Raw genomic sequence first — 14,999 nt, 5'->3', positions numbered from 1 at the left:
TATAGTGCCAGTAACAACATTCCGTGGCCCTTTACCTTTGGGAACTAACAGGAATAACACAAAACTGGGTATTTATCAAGTTATTTATATGGCGCACACATTCCGAAGTGCTTATTTCTGTCATTTACGTCAATCCCTGCCCAGTGGAGTTTATAATAGAGTGGTTCCCAAACTGTGTGCTGTTGCACCCTGGGTTATCTTGGGTTATTTACAGGGGTGCCCTGGGTTGGTGGTTCAGGATCGAATAAAAATTATTTATGGTCAATGTAACAGACAAAACCACTGCTGGTGGCTGCCAGTCATAAGCTATGTGGACAACAGAAGCAAATCCTGTTCTTCACCTCCAAACTGAACCTAAAGCCCCCCATACACGGTCCGTTTTGTACTTTTAAAGTACACATCGTATCGGATTGCATGCCTAGTGCATGCATTGTGCATGCACTGCGATCCGATACGATGTGTACCTAGTACAAAAAGTATGTGCAGCACATACTTTTTGTACCGTACTATGTGATGCGCAGGAGCGCGCATCGCATAGTACAAAACGGAGCCTGCAAAAACGGAGCGTCTATGGGCTCCTAAAGGATCACATATGAGCACAACTTAGGCAGTTTTATATTTACTTCAGTTCATCCCTAACAAATTTTTGGCCTAGGGGTGCTGTGGAAAGAATTCCAATACTCTAGGGTGCCATGATTTAAAAAAAAGTTTGGGCACCACTGTTATAGTCTATATTCCCTACCACATGGACACACACATACACATTAGTGTTGCACTTTGTTGGAAGCAAATTAACCTACCAGTTTGTGTAGTTAGAACGCCTCCAAAATTAGTTTTTGCTTTTAATAGGACAAATGGATGCTCAGAAACTAGTCTGACACCCAAAATTATACAGAATACATTGCAGTAGCAAAAAATGTGACTTTAGCCGCCCATCTGGAAGTCCTATCTACTAGGATTGCTCACAAACTGGTAAGACGAGCACAACAGAACCCACATACTGTAGCGTTGCAAGGGATCTGCAGAAGGTGAAGTTGACCATGAGAAACAGAATTCAACTTAGGGACTTGTCAGAGGGACGCTTTCCTATGACACCAACATAACATCTACAGGTGGTTCCCCAAATTTCTTGAGTCACAGCTCCCTAGCTTATCTGAAAATTTTCACTGTACTACTAGGACAAAGAATTTATTGATACATTTGGAATAAAATATTAAAATAAGTCGGTTGAGTTAAAGAAGCCTTTATGGTCAGGTTTAGTTGTGGTGGCGTATATTTGCCAATCACTTTAACCCTAAATAATTTGAATTGGTCCTGAACCACCAACCCCAGGGTGCCTAGGCACAGAGTTCGGGAACCACTACACTACAGCAAAATACTGCGAGACAAATATATCCCTTTGGTTATGACCACAAAAGAACATCCAGAGAAAAACCGATGAAGTATTTAGAGAAAATAACACGGGGATGGCTATAATGCGTTAGGGTTATGTGGCAGCTGGTGGCACAGAAAATGTTCTCCACGTAGAAGGAAGAATGGATTTAACCAAACAACAGCACCTAGAATGTCACAGAGAGTGGTGAGAATGAGCTGAAGTAGGAGATTTCAGACCACGATCCGAAGATGGCCTAAACCTCATACCTCAGAACTAAACAAAGTGAAGGAACAAAGTATTACAGCAGAATCTCCGTCACAGAACAAATTATAACGGAATATTGTACAGAGATCTTAAAGTGTGTGTAAGAAACCCTACACCACAGCATTACTGCGCTGCTAATAGGAAATACCACTTACTAGTTTGGAAGCTGCTATTTCTGTATTTATTAACCAAATACTAACTGCCAAAGGCCTAAATACTTTCACATAGGCCACTATTACCTTTTGCTTCTTTTGCTTTTATCCTTATTAAAATCTGTTGAATTTGGCAAACAAATACAGTCACTAAAATGGGAAGAATAGTTAATAATTCACCGAGACATGCCACTCGTACAGATCTGCACAGAACAGGTTTAGTTTCATTTAAAAGAGCTTAGACATCACAAAAAAAAAGATCAATTTTAAATGAGCGTCACATCACTACCTACCTCTCAGTGTATGGTCTCCCTCCATTCCCCTCCTCACATCACTACCTACCTCTCAGTGTATGGTCTCCCTCCATTCCCCTCCTCACATCACTACCTACCTCTCAGTGTATGCTCTCCCTCCATTCCCCTCCTCACATCACTACCTACCTCTCAGTGTATAGTCTCCCTCCATTCCCCTCCTCACATCACTACCTACCTCTCAGTGTATGGTCTCCCTCCATTCCCCTCCTCACATCACTACCTACCTCTCAGTGTATGCTCTCCCTCCATTCCCCTCCTCACATCACTACCTACCTCTCAGTGTATAGTCTCCCTCCATTCCCCTCCTCACATCACTACCTACCTCTCAGTGTATGGTCTCCCTCCATTCGCCTCCTCACATCACTACCTACCTCTCAGTGTATGGTCTCCCTCCATTCCCCTCCTCACATCACTACCTACCTCTCAGTGTATGCTCTCCCTCCATTCCCCTCCTCACATCACTACCTACCTCTCAGTGTATAGTCTCCCTCCATTCCCCTCCTCACATCACTACCTACCTCTCAGTGTATGGTCTCCCTCCATTCCCCTCCTCACATCACTACCTACCTCTCAGTGGCCCTTATTCTGATCGGTGCGGCCGGATCCGAATATGCGGCCAGGACCGTGCGTGTGAAACCCCGCCTTCCATACGGATTGCCAACTCCGTCCGTACGCGGCAAGAAGCTGTCCGAACGGACCGCACGTGTATTTTTCATGGAATACGCCTCCTCCATCTCAGGGAACCTCCCCCATCATTCGATGGTCGCAGACCATCGAATGCAGGACCGAGTGTTCCACCAGCTCCCGCAACCTCAGACCACACGGACATTTTTCCGTGCAAAAGCAGGGATCTGGGCGGGCAGCTGACATCCGGCAATGTCATATGTCCGCCCCCTACACGTGCGTCACGGCCGCATTACCATACGTACGCCCAGCGTTTGCATGGGAACGCCCATGAAACGCGGGGCGTACGCATATGGTAATGAGCCCAAATAGCCCTTCACGCCCCTCTCCACCCCCTGGTCGGAGTGTTCACATTTCATGCGGGATTTGGCCGTACGCCCCGCTCGCACATGCGCAGAGACGCCTCTGCACATGCGCAGACACAAAACATCGGCGGCACGAACGCACGCGGATATTACCGCACCAACCAGAATAAGGGCCAGTGTATGGTCTCCCTCCATTTCCCTCCTCACATCACTACCTACCTCTCAGTGTATGGTCTCCCTCCATTTCCCTCCTCACATCACTACCTACCTCTCAGTGTATAGTCTCCCTCCATTCCCCTCCTCACATCACTACCTACCTCTCTGGCTATGGTGTCCCTCCATTCCCCTTCTCACTACCTACCTCTCAGTCTGTGTCTATCCTCCATTAGGCCAATTTCTGATTGCCAGCCCAGGTGGGTGCGAGAAGAAATAATGGGTGCCCACAGCCTTTGCTCCCAATTGACAAAACAATTGAATAGCTGCTGTTGGATAGCTGCTGTTCCTCTTCCCAGGCAGGGAAGAGGAACTGCATGGGTTTTCAAAGCTGGCGGGTGCTAGAATGAACACTATAAACTATCACATCAGAATAAGTGTAGACATTCAAATGAAACACACTGCAAACCTCTAAGCTGACTTTGCTGGGACAGGGAGATGAAAATAGGACAAGAAAAATGTTTCTTAGATCCTGGCAAGTGCAACAGATGGAAACTTCCACCCAACCCCGAGCCCCACGGTAAACAGACAAGTGTACAGTAACTGAAAAAAGCGGCCAGACCACATGCAGCGAAATTAAAGCTTCCACATTTAGGGAGCTGTGTATTTTTACACCAGCCCGCCGTAGTGTTCCCATCACATCATAGACCGAATACACAGGAGACAAAATAGTACACCCCTCCCTATGTGCTCAGCTATCATTTAATCTATATGGCTACCAACCGTCCTGACACAACACAACACGGTAACTGTGCAACAGAGTCCAACTTACTCCATCCTGTAACACAAACACTGTGCGCACCACGTAACACAAAGGCATTGTTTAGTTTCACCTCCAATCATTGTACTTCCAGTAGACAATACAACTGTTTGCAACATGCTGGTATAACACTGGATTTACTTTCAGCTGCCAAGAACAGTAATGGGGCGATTTCAGGCCATATTCTAAGCGATGTGACTAGATTGCTTAGAAAATGACCCTGCATCTCTCCGTGTGTAAGGGCCATAGCGATGTGTGACGCAAACCCCGGGCGATGGATGCAGGATAAATCTAGTCAGATCTCCAGTCAGGGTCAGTGTACTCACCGGAGAACACCAGCCCTGACAGATCGTACAGCACCCAGCGCTGACACATCGCTGAGCGATCTAGCCTCACTCAGATAACTCAGCAGTTGCCCAATGTGTAGGGTCATTCAGCTGTTGTGGGAATACAAGTCCCAGAATGCCCGATACCCTTTAAGTCTAATTGAAACCATTAAGACTACCTTAACATAGCAACAGAAGACACGGATGCAGATGGAGCCCTGCGTTTGCACACCTCAAGTCGGGTGACGGGGTGTACTAGAGACAACGCAGGCTGTCATACATAGTTAGTCACTGCTTATGGTATCTGTCATTCATGCATTGTCTTATTTCTCAGCAAAGAGCAGCGTGGTTTGGGAAAGCATATTTGTCTCCCACATTCTCATTTCGTAGGGAAAAATCAGAACAAAAGCAGCTGAATAACAGGACTGTAACCAGGGCAAAGATGAGGATTTTGTGCGCCGTCAGCCCCTGCTGATCTTTAAAGTTTAATTCCCACGTAGCAAAATAGCGAGTGTAATTACACGACCGTGCTTGGTGTAACTTACAGTCACAGGAGCTTGTGATGCCATAGCACAGGCCTCTAGTGTAAGCCTCATCAGTGCATTGTCTATCGCGGGTAACGGAATTGTAAAGCGGAACCAATACCTCATTCGGACAATACAGCAAATCCCAGGATTTTGACCATGAGCATTGGGTTTTTGCTAGGAGTGAACAAAAATGACCTGGGTTTAGGTCCCAGGTCAACAATCCCGCCCTATACAAAAAGGTGTGGACCTGGGGCACCTTTAGTGTGAATGCATCTAATTTGTGTCTTTAGAAAACTCTCCTTGGCAGTTTGGTGCCTGGAGATAACAACTGAGGAGTACCCCGTATGTATCATCGCGTTATATAACGGCGGTTACACAAACAAACCACCCTTTAGGTGGGATACCCCCTTTATATGCTGTAGTCACTGAAGTAGGTGTCTGTATGGTATATCGGGGTCCTTGCATACCTGTGAGGAGAATGCTTATGCACCAGAGGACGTGATTGCACTTGATCATTGCAATTGTTTGTACGCAATGTCCATCCCCGTAGATTGGGGGGTGTATAACGTGTGAAGTTATTTCAGATAGTCGGAAATATTGGTACTTTTGGACAAGAGTAGGTCGACTTCACTTCAAACGATTCAACCTTCCTGCCGGTCGGCTAACCTGTGGATTGTGGAAAACGCCCGCACATTCAACATAAAAAGTTCAATCTGCATGGGTGACAGCCAAAATAATTACTGCATTGAATAGATGTGTGCTGAAATTTTGTCGGAAATATCGGCATAAATTGAATACCGCCATAGTGGAAGCTGCCGGAAGCTGCTGGACACTCTCCAACCCCAGTTCTTATCTGCAGGGATATGAGGTCATTACTGTGAACATATCCCTTTTAAATTAACACACATTTCCCGGGTTTTTGGTGTAGTGTGAACGAGAGGTCTCAGACTGGGACCCGGGATTTTACTGGACTGATAGAACCGGATCTTATGTGAAATAGATCTCCCATCTTCGGAAATTTCCCCTTAACAGTGTGCACATATCCAGATCCTATGGGGCCGATTCAATTGTGTTGCATGCCCCTGCTGTTGTAAAAGAACGGGCGCCTATCGGAGCGGTTAAATTCTTTCTCCAATCACACTACCATTAGCATTTAATGCTACGGACAGCTCTGGGTTTAGCTGTGCAAACATTCTATTCTATTTGGCAGTCTAGTCCGGATCTGGGCGTCCAAACTACGGACTTTTCACACATTTTATCCTCAAACCTGCGGAGGCTACGAGAAACAAACTTGTATGTTATTACTAATAGGCTTCTGATCAGAGCGACGATTGAATAACATTCGTTTAGATAGTCAGCAGCGGGGACTACTATTAAATAGTGTTGCTGTCCCCCCTATAAAAACTTAATGAACTAAACTAATCTAGTATACAGGGAACAGAGCTTGAACGAAGATTCATTTAAACTCAAGCAGTTGGGACATGTTCCAGCAAAACGCAACAGAGAAAAACATGAAATAGTTGCACCGGTCTGGCCTGAGAGGAAACGATCAGTAAGTGAAGAACTATACAGAACATTTAACGCGTCTATGTTCAATCAAAGGACAACGTGCTGCACAGTTAAGTAACAGGCTCCTTATAACCTGCCCTGCTAGGGATCCCTTAGGCCTGTGAGAGACATTTTTTTAATCCTAAAATCAGAAAAAAAGTATCAAACATTCTACATAACGAAAACAGAAAATGCAGAAAACATTAGCGGCATTTGTAGTTGGAAATTCCCTCCGGTTCTCAAGCACCTGTGCAAGCAGTTTTGGAACGCTTCCCTGCATCAGTTAAATACATATATTATGTATTCCATGACATCAGCTGGAATTTGGCAACACAGATGCACATTAATTTCTGCAGCACTGGACGGGGAAATCAATGCAATGCTTTGTGGTAGAGCGTTTAAGGCAGCAGTCGGCGATGTGTAATATAGAACTGACCTGCCCAAAGCGACCCCCTCACTAGAGATTGTGCCCTTACGCAGTCACGTGACAATACAATCAGCATGGTCATACCTGTACCTATCACCAACACATGCACTCATATAGTGCAAGCAGATTTTTTCATTTTACAATTTAAATTGACTGTAATAAAATAAAGGCTTTGTAGTAACAAAGAGTTTAGAGGGCCCTGCTCCCAAGCTTACATTCTACAGACATAGGCCAAACCAATGTTTAAGATTGCAAGTAGGTATCCAATTGGGGGCAATAGAATGGTTAGCCAGCAAACCATGCCAGGTAGCTGTCCAATTACTTCCAGCAACTAATCCCGAGGTTGCACTGATCTCTGTCCGTCCGTCCCCCCACAAAAAATAAAAACGTCCTGTACCTTCTCATCTATACATTTATTTACAGTTTCTTATATAGCGCAGCAGATTCCGTTGCGCTTTACAATAGTAGACAGTGATAAAACAAACTGGGTAACAACAGACAGACTTGGAGTTAGGAGGGCCCTGCTGCAAGCTTACAATCTATAGGGGCACAGGAGGGAAACACAAGGACAGGCACCAGTAATAGCATAGCAGTCCCACCAAGTTACAGGTCCAGAAGGGAAGCTATGTAATACATAAGTGCCTCAGAGGGTTATGCTTGTAGAACTTAAATATGATTTGCTTGCCTGAAGAGGTGATACATGTAAAAGGCTAACTACTTTTCAACTCTATGAGGTGAAGTACCGCCAGGTACTCAACTGAACAAATTACTCCTTTGTGTGCTAAAAGAAAAATGTCATAACAGAAAGTGAAATTAGTTTTTGCAGTTTACAATAATCAGTTCCAACCTTGCTGGATATGGAGAGAGGTAGCTGTGAAGACAGATTGGAGGCAGGAGCAGATGGAGCCTGAGGGTGGGGATGAGAGTTTGTGGGCTATAAACTGTAAAAGCCCAAAGTGAAAGTAAAAACGGTCACAGCTCAAAGTGAAAGTACATTGCAGCGGCGCTGTTTACCCAGCAGTTAATATCCAGCTAAAACCCCAAGGACAGGGGGTATGGCTATTTAATTAAATAGCCTTTTTCCTGAAGCTAAAAATTTGGATTCAGACGTGGAAACCCTCTGATTCCACGTAAACCACAAAACATATTATTTCACCATGCAAACACAATTGTCATTGTTATGTGGATTTATCATCACAGCTGCATAGTTGGGGGATTCAGGCGTGGGGTCTTCCCCGTTAATTTGCATGCTTTAACTCCACAATTAGCCGCGTGGTTTTAACTGAATTTTTTAATCCAATTACAATAAAACCACAAATTAGATATGTATTAGTCTGATTGCAGACTAAATGACGTTTTTTCATATTTCATACAGAGGGTGAGAATTATATGTTAAAGTAAAATACTGTCATGTAAACTGGAAGCTGACAGATGATTTCGTCCAGTACTGTCAAAGTATTTAAATTCAGAGGGCCACATCTTTCACTATTGTGGGGAAAGCAATTCAATGCAATGCTGCCCAGCTGCGTACCTCGGCCATTTGCAGTAATGCGGACATCACAAGTTTTCCACTTGCACCTCTATGGAGTGTGAGGGAAAACTTGTGATGTCAGTGTGTGTGATTCACCATTGCGGAGTGACACATTACATTGATCCTAATGCCTCCCTTTGTAGCGGAGGTCCAAATACTATTTAAAAAAAAAAAAAAAACAGCTGACACTTCCAGATGTCAGCTGCTTGCCCCGCCCCCCTGCCTCACTACCATGAGAACACCCAGCATTCTCTTGGGAATGTCCATGGTAATGGGGCTCCCTGGCGCCCCCCGCCCTTCTCCACCCCTGTGTAGGGGCGAATGTTCGCCATGGGTGCACGCTCCCTGCATCTGCGCAGAAACGCGCCTGTACAGCCGCACAACATCGGAGGAATATGAATAAGGCCCCTTGTACATAATGGGGACCACCAAGAGGCCTTGTAAATAATGGGGACCACCAAGAGGCCTTGTGAGAATACAACTACATCACTGAAGGTGCAACTATAGGGTGGATGTGGAACAGAATAAGGCTTTCGGAAGCCGCCAGCTACCCATGTATATTTTGTACAGACAAAACAAGACCGACAGTTCTCCCGATCACAGAGTAAAATAAATACTCGGGAGGAATGTCATGGTCACTTCTTAGCAAATCCGGCAGTAACACTCTGATAGAGTAACAGGGACAGTGTGATCTCATCATTCTGACATGACAAACTATATCCCCAGCTTCAGCGTACAGGAAAATCAGGACAAACACATCTACAATTATTACACTGAACCGCTGGCTGGCAGAGGACACGGTGCAGGAAGAAATGATCTCCTGCTCAAGCAGGTTACATTACAGTGATGACAAGCTGGAGATTTCTCTTACACAATGTGTGTGGTTCTCTCTCCACAGGTGTGTGACAGCTCAAGAGACAAAGGGTTCCAACCACACGTTCGCTAACCAAACACAGGCAAAGAGCCGTGCAGTATCGTATAAACAAAGGGTTCTATAAAATCCGTAAGTACTCCCTTGTCACCGAAATATATCATAATAGAAAGACGAGTGCATAGCCCGTAAACTCTCCTGGGCCGAGTCACTGGTTTCTTTGCTTGCCGCTAAGTCATGAGTACAGAACCGGTGTTGCGGGCGCCCATCATTTTTTCTCACACTCCCCCGAGGTGGTGAGCAGAAAAGTGCAGAGAGTCGGCTTTTGTATTCCAGACAGTTTTAACCGATGTACTTGGCAAACTAGCTACAATTGGTCGCAACAAGGAAGAGGCACCCAGAAACAAATAAAAAGCTCCAATTGCCATTGGAAAAAATCCCATTGCCTAACGGTACACACGCACAAGAAAACACAATTCAATGACCCGCTTAAAGTTAAATAGAAATTGTCATATTTATAAATACTGTTCAATAACCATCATCATCTTTGTCCACATGTTACATTTTCAAAAACATTTCTAAAACCAACAGTATAGCATAATAATAACCAAAGATAATGGACTAAAACCATCAATAGGCAAGGGTATAAAACTAATGACCATCTTCTTCATCGGTATCAGAGCAAAAAAAAGATACATTATGATACATTCGGGGCTGTACGGACGGTGTAATGGTTAGCATTACTGCCTCGCAGCGCTGAGGTCATGGGTACAATTCCCACCATGGCCCTAACTGTGCAGAGTTTGTATAGTCTCCCCGTACTTGCGTGGGTTTCCTCCGAGTACTCCCTTTGCGTCCATAATTCAAAAATATACAGGTAGGTTATTTGGCTCCTAACAAAATTAACCCTAGAATGTCTGTGTTTGTGTGTGGTAGGGAATATAGATTGTAAGCTCTGCTGGGGCAGGGACTGATGTGATTGTTCTAATATTCTCTGTAAAGTGCTGCAGAATATGTATGCGCTATATAAGAAACTGGTAATAAATAAATATTCAATACAGGTCAGGGGTCTTGGTGAGTCGGGCAGCATCGCATCGGAAAGCCCACCTTCATACACATGGGGGATACTGTAATCGAAAATGATTGTTTTGGGGGGCAATAGCTGCAATTATGGAATGATAACTAGGCCCCTAAATCTGGAGAAGTTTAGCATGGAAACAGCTCAGACATCACTATTGTAATCGGACTCTCCTTTTGCAGAGAGTCATTTATTTATTTTTTGCAATCTGCATAAACAGTATTGTTGATGTGCGGCATCTTGTGAGTACAAAGAGGTTCCTTCCTGAGGCACGGGAAAGCGCTACAGTAATGTCACAGCTTAGAACATTTTGTGACCAGTGACTAAGTACCTGGAGGAATATAGAAAAAGAGCAAGTGGCATAACCTGCGGCGGTGACAGGAGAACCTATTAAACACATAAAACAGACCGAGTGCTATGTTTTATCAGAGACTAATGTACAGCAGAGCCCCACATTACTGCATTCCCTTCCTTCCAATCCTATACGGTCTGTTCACTCAGCTCATATTCATGTGTATTCTGCAACCACAAAGCGAGATGCGCTGAGCCTGGGAACAGGCAGCCGATGTGTACAATGTTGCAGAGGACCACATATACTGTAAATACGTATTCACATAATCCTTTGGGTGAGCCACAAACTGTTATCTGATTGAGAAGCCACCATCAAATGGATTATCAAACAAACAGATCTGGGAGAGTTTTAGTGACAAAAATTGCAAAATTAACAGCTGACGTTATTTGCAGCGGTGTCAAACAACACTACAAAGTACACAGTGGTTGACAACGTTAATGACACACACATATACAGGCAACAGGTGCTTATACATTCCAGTCTCCCACAGTTTCAGTCCTTAGCACCAATTATTCCAAATACCTCTGTTCCACCAACCAAAGCATTTCTAGGGCTCACTTTGGGGGAAATGTACTAATAGGCCTTGGAAAGTGATCACAAGGAGATATAATGTTACTGACAGTGGGGCAGATGTACTAAGCCTTAAAAAGTCATAAATGCGAGGTTGAGAGAGTGATAAATGTCCAACCAATCAGCTTCTGTAATGTTATAGACCTGGGGTAGCCAACCCTAGTCCTCGAGAGCTACCAACAGTGCATGTTTTGCAGGTCTCCTCACCGAATCACAAGTGAGCTAATTAGCTCCATCTGTGGATCTTTTAAAATGTGTCAGTGATTAATGAGTGCAGCTGTGCAGCAGCTAGGTTGTCTGGAAAATGTGAACTGTTGGTAGCTCTCGAGGGCTAGGGTTGGCTACCACGGTTATAGACTGTTTGAAAAATGACAGTTACTGATAAACATCCAGCCAATCAGCTCCAATCACTCACGTTTATCTCTTTTTAAGTCTTTATACATCTGCCGCAGTGTATTCAAAATGAACGGAGCTGGTTGGTTAGTACTTGGTTGCTGTCCAAGAATAAGCCCATCTGTCCCTGTGTATGCCTTCCATCACTGCCATCCTATTGGTGCGTTCTGCCACCAACAGTCTCTTCATCCCTTAACATCCCAGTTGCTCCCTGTCGCATCATGAGCCTTAGCAGACCAGCAGCTGCCGGTTAGATAAGGACAGTTGCACACCAGCAATATTTACAGTCATTAGGAGCTGATAAACCCTGGGTTCCTGTGATGATACACAGAGGGCAGAGAAACACAGAAGAAGATAAAAGAGGGTGGGTGCTAGGTTGCCTAGCATTGTCTGTTACCACAGCCACCAAGCTTAACTGGAGAGTTCCATAGATGCAACCAGATTTAGTCCATCATCTCTACTGCAAGAATCTGATTGGTTGCTATGGGCAACATCACATCGCACAGTGAGGATTATTAGCCGACACTGATTTGATGCAAGGCTTCCAAAGCCACCTGTTAGCAATATTATTTTATTGGCACTGGGCAGTCTGCTGGTAATTGCTGTATTGTTGCATTATCTCATCAGCTACAAATAGAATGTAGACCACTATAAGGAAATATACAGTATGGTGCTAAACAGAGATTCTACATATTTAGGTGTATTCATTTTGCAAACAGTTGTATACAGAAAAATGGCAACTCGTTTTTTGTTGCATTCACAGCAATGCTTAGGGCATATTTGGGGCAAATAGTACATCCACGATGGCACAGTTTTCTAGGTAATATTTGCCACCTTGTGTGGGTGTCATATGTAGCTTAGAAAAAAAAAAACAAGTTTAAATACAAACATACCATAGAGATCGAAGACATTACTAACATAGCAAAGAGCTTACTCTCACACCCATGTAAAATGCAACACATCTCAATTAGCATATTTTTACTGTACTTGGAAGGGGAGCTCGGATTGGGCGGAATACACTGACATCTTGGCTTAATTAATAACAAATATACTATGCCTGATGACTGGCCTGGACAACTGTATTCATAACACCCATAAGTCTGAAGCAACAGGTTGTCAATTGTGACAGCTGCGTTTGTTAATCTTTAGCAGTGTGAAGGAAGAAACACACACTATATATCTCTTCTGTAGTGCTTCTAGCACAGTGTAGTCTGTATATCAGCACTGATATGCAAACCAGACCTGTGCTAGAAACACCACAGAAGACAGCGACAACCCAGGCAGGGAAGAGAATTGCATGGGTTTTCAAAGATAGTGGGTGCTACAATGAACACACACACACATACATGTAATCCAGATGTAAATCGCACAACGCTAACTGTTCCAAGTTAACCGTGCCAGGACACATAAAAATAGTATTTTCCTTGTTGGAATCCTTTCGGACAACAGGAAGACCAGCACCAGTCTCAAAGAGAAGTACTGTATTTGCGGGCGTATAATTTCTATCCATGTTTGTATTTCAAATGGCAGATAGAAACACCCAACACCCAACTGGCAGAGACATTTTTAGATATACATTACTCATTCCAGACTTCTGAAGAAATAGATTTTATTTAGACATACAACAAGAGATTTAAAGCTTCCACTGTATCAGGTACAATACGGGCCTCAGATGTTGCTATTTACATAACATTTGGGAATTTATACACCGCAGCCAAATGACAACATTTACCGGGCACAGGCACCAAAACACGCTCAGTGGTCACCCGGTGCCAGGACAATCCAAAGTCTCACCCAGTATTCGGGCACCAGGCATCCAGACTGGCACAGTCTCTGCCAATGGAGCCTCTTTATTATATTTACTGTGCACTTTTCAATAGACCATTCACTGAGCCTTTGGGAATTCTACGACGACACCCACTCTCCTGGCACCAGAATCCACAACACCCACTCTCTGGGTACCAGGCTCCACGACACATGCTCCCCGGGCACCAGGCTCCACCACACACGCTCCACGACACAAGCTCCCCGGGCACCAGGCTCCACCACACACGCTCCACGACACAAGCATCCCGGGCACCAGGCTCCACGAAACAAGCTCCCCGGGCACCAGGCTCCACGGCACACGCTCCCCGGGCACCAGGCTCCACGGCACACGCTCCGTGGGCACCAGGCTCCACGGCACACGCTCCGTGGGCACCAGGCTCCACGGCACACGCTCCGTGGGCACCAGGCTCCACGGCACACGCTCCGTGGGCACCAGGCTCCACGGCACACGCTCCGTGGGCACCAGGCTCCACGGCACACGCTCCGTGGGCACCAGGCTCCACGGCACACGCTCCGTGGGCACCAGGCTCCACAAGTACTAGCCCAACTCCCTTGGTACCAGGTGCCAGCAACACTCCAAAGTGAATTTAGATACAGACAGATACTTGGTCTTACCCAGTCTTATGGCACTACATCTCCAGACTGGCACACTCACTGCCCAGTAGTGCCCCCACTACATTTCCCATGCAGAACACTTACCCACAAGTATTTCTACCATGGTGTCCCGCACAACATTAGCACTACACTACACGGGGATCCCCCGGCCATAACCTCACCCCCAGGCACCAGGTCCCTGTGCCCGAGACCCTACCGGTCGCCACCCTGCACTTTCCCGTCCCCAGCATTTCTTACCTAGCGACTAGTGATCTCCAGACAGGCCGGCCCGTCGTTGTATATCATACTCCTCCAATACCGGACGCCGGGGCCGCCGTCTGAGCCATCGGAGAAGCGGAAGTGACTCGGGATTCGGAACCGGGGAGGGAGGGGGAAGAGAGAGAGCAGCAGGGAGGGACGCGCGCTCCCAACACTTCCCAACCGTCACGGGGGCGCGGAGGGCACAGCGAGAGACTCGGAGACGTCAGGCGCGGGCGCGGCCACAGAAGGCTGCTGCGGCGGAAGAACACGCGTGCGCGCACGTCACGTCTCCTGAGGCCGCGCATGACGTATTGTCCCCCCACTCTGTGTGACTGTGTGTGGGCGGTGTGCTGCTGCAGCAGCAATGGTCCTCACGTATCACTCATTATATCCCTGTTATTACTGTGTGTACTGATAATAGGGGCAGCGATGTGCTTAGTAATGGGCTTATTAGCAGCCAGGTACACCCTGTACACAGTGGGCCTGATTTCTCAGTACTTATGATGACTAAAGCTTATTCTAAAATATTCATGTGTATACTATACCTGTCACCTGTGCCAACAGCCTTGTTACAGGTGGGACACGTAAAATGCAATTGGGTGACCACCTCCTATTGTTTCCCTTAGT

At 45.7% G+C, this 14,999-nt stretch overlaps 1 protein-coding gene across 1 annotated transcript in view; it reads right to left on the bottom strand.

Moving 5' to 3' along the window:
• The window catches only part of RNF19A (ring finger protein 19A, RBR E3 ubiquitin protein ligase), a 69,756-nt gene extending 55,158 nt beyond the window's left edge, over positions 1-14,598 (bottom strand). Inside the window, exon 1 of the mRNA XM_083186973.1 lies at positions 14,370-14,598. The gene's annotated coding sequence lies outside the window, so the exon portion shown is untranslated. The remainder of the gene's footprint in view (positions 1-14,369) is intronic.
• Positions 14,599-14,999: the final 401 nt, after the last annotated feature.

This window comes from Crinia signifera, chromosome 5, assembly GCF_055691185.1.
Source record: "Crinia signifera chromosome 5, ASM5569118v1, whole genome shotgun sequence".
Lineage (NCBI taxonomy): Eukaryota > Metazoa > Chordata > Amphibia > Anura > Myobatrachidae > Crinia > Crinia signifera.
Note: the sequence above shows the minus strand (reverse complement) of the source record. Positions and strands in the feature narration are given on the sequence as shown.